Raw genomic sequence first — 2,842 nt, forward strand, 5'->3', positions numbered from 1 at the left:
AACAAGCCACGCTTCGAATGAAGGACAGCCAGCATCGCAGCAGGATGGCGCTCAAACTGAGTGCCATCAAGAAAGAAGTACATCAGAGCTACCGGAAGCTGACCAACGCAGCGTTACAGGAGAAGACGATCTCACACGAAACGAAGAGATCAAAGATCATCATCCCCTTCTTAACCTTGACATTGTCTGCGGTCATCACAAGGGCGAACACATGGTAGCCTTTTGTTTCCAATGTTTAACCTTGGCTTGCCCAGTAAGCATTTTAAGGCATGAGGGTCACCTTGTACTGCAGTTAGTGGATGCCATTCTCACAGTGAAGGTGAGGAAAAACAAATGTCCTGAACAAATATGATGCTAGGTGGCGCTGTCTTGTGCAAAATACAGTACAATATTCCTTGTCGTGATGTTGACGGCTTCAAAAGAGAGAACTCACAAATCGTTAGTTTTCGAAATTTCCTTGTCTCTCATTCTTGACCGCGGAATGACGTCAGTTGGTGAAATGCACGTGCGCGAGGTGAATGAGAGATAAGACGATAAAGAAGAGCGAATGATACAGAAATTGTCACGGTGTGAAAAAAAGCAGAATTAAAAGCTATGTCATTTATGTATGTTGAAACTTTGAATTTGGTTTGGTGGTTGAAATATCCAAACTTCAATGATTTGTTTTCACCGCGCTGTGACGCAAAGATGACGTAAGAACCAGCAAATACGCGGGTAGCCCGCGGTCGAGAATTGTTTAAATAGACTGAAACTTTCCAGATTCTACATACTTTGGTGTTCTGAAACGAAACTCCGATTTTACCAATACCAAATGTGGTTCATATTCACAGGATGAGCTGACAGCCGGAGCAAGCCACCTCCGCGATGAATCGACTGAACTGAAAATCTCGGCTTTGAACATAATAACCATCGGTGATAAACTAAAGGTGAGCTATTCTTGGTATCCCCCCATTGACCCAATGCGAATATGTAAAGAACGCCATCATTGGAGCCAGAGGTGTGTAATCAACAGTGAGGCTGTATTTGGCAAGACTAAGAAATACTGGGACCATAATACACAGTAGTGCAATTCAACATTGTCATACTGCGTGTGTTTTTATTAATGCTGAACAACCACTGTGAAAGGCATTCGGAGACAGGCAGTAATTCTACTATAATGATGGCGCTGCGATGTGTTCAGGTGTCTTTCTCTATGGTCGATAAGTGAGAACGGTGGCATGGAGTTGGTTTAGCCTCGAAGTCATATGTCTACATTTACTATAACTAGTCTAAACACTTGGTACCACTATCCCTGTATGAGTAACCAAGACCACGTTGTCATTGCATACATCATCATCATCATCATCATCATCATCATCATCATCATCATCATAATCACCATCGCCAGCTTTACTATTAGTGCCAATGTACATTTATTTCACTGCTTTCAATCGCAACACAGAAAGAACTCGAGCTGGTAAAAGATAGAATCCAGCTGGAATGCGACCACTTACGAATCTTAATTAAGGAGAGAGAAGAGATGTTGTTACAGGAGACAGAAAGAGTGCTAGGTCAAGATTTTCTCACAAATCGCAAACTGGCTAACCTCTCTGAAGTCAAGGCTATGAAAATGGATGAACTGGCCAAGGAAATGCAGCAAGCACTGAAACCGATAAATACAGTAGCATTCTTACAGGTAGGCCAAAGGGGGGCGCCATTCACAAGAAAGTAGAGGTGCTACAAAACCAGGCCTCGTAAACGTTTGATTCTATTTCACACTTTACTCATGAAACTTTAAAATACTAGTATTTGCTCTTGCAATCAAGAAAAGTAGTCAGAAATCACACATTTTGGATTGGAGCTGCAAATCACACTAAAGACTGAGTTACTGAAAGCAACTCGTATAGTTGCTTGACGAGTCGCAGTGCCTCGGCTTTGAGGCTGGGCTTATGACATTCAAAACAAGTCACTTTCGCTGCAGTACACTTAGGAAAAGGAATGAAAATTGTGGTTTTCACAAGGATACGGCCGAAAAATTATGCCTTTTGGTCTCATCATAGGTCTCTCATAACTTAGGATGTGGCGACACAATTTAAAAAAAAATGTTTTTTTTTCTTTCTACTCTGAGGAGATAACCAAATCGAACAAGCGAAATCGACATGTAAACAACAAAATATAATTTTTTTTCCATGCATCGGTAAATGTGACACGCAGTTAGATAACAGTATATAACTTCAGTGTTCAGAACTGTATGTCGTGTATTTCATTAAGTGATCAAACAGACATTTTCTACCATGGGTAATGGGTTTATTTATTGTCTTACAGATCGATACGCACGAGAATGAAAAGTTAAACTGAAAGTTTTTCTTTTTTTTGAGTCTGAACCAGTGATAATCATGCAACTTTTCTTCACAGTATTCAAACAAAACCACCATAAGTTATACACTACAGTATAAGATTTTTTGAGTCGTATCATCTGCCCGAGGCACATTCTGTCTTAAATGTACAGAGCATGTTACGACGGGTCAGCGTTTTTAACAATAGTGCATAATAATAGTTATTACGTCTGAACTGTAAAGGAAGCTTTCAAAAGTCATAATTCTATGACGTTTCTCGATTTAATCTTTTTCACTCGGCACATCGCGTCACTCGATAATGTCTCTTTGCATTTAAAACAACGGAAACAATATTAAAATTATGTAATCTTCATCAGTTTTATCATAGACCCCAGAAGCAGTTTCTAGAGTCTCTGGTTTTATCCTGCGAATGATATACAATCGGTGAATGAATGTTATTGTATATGGCACTATAATGCGTGTGTTTGTTTGTTGTTACTTTCAGAGAGGGCTGTCCATGAAGAAAA

The 2,842-nt window shown here is 39.9% G+C and overlaps 1 long non-coding RNA gene across 1 annotated transcript; it reads left to right on the forward strand.

The window, feature by feature from the left end:
• Positions 1 to 238: 238 nt before the first annotated feature.
• On the forward strand, positions 239 to 926 carry LOC139135094 (uncharacterized). The gene is made up of 2 exons (XR_011552931.1): positions 239 to 319; positions 831 to 926. It is a non-coding gene; the product is annotated as an uncharacterized lncRNA (long non-coding RNA).
• Positions 927 to 2,842: the final 1,916 nt, after the last annotated feature.

Source organism: Ptychodera flava, chromosome 6 (assembly GCF_041260155.1).
Source record: "Ptychodera flava strain L36383 chromosome 6, AS_Pfla_20210202, whole genome shotgun sequence".
Classification (NCBI taxonomy): Eukaryota; Metazoa; Hemichordata; class Enteropneusta; family Ptychoderidae; genus Ptychodera; species Ptychodera flava.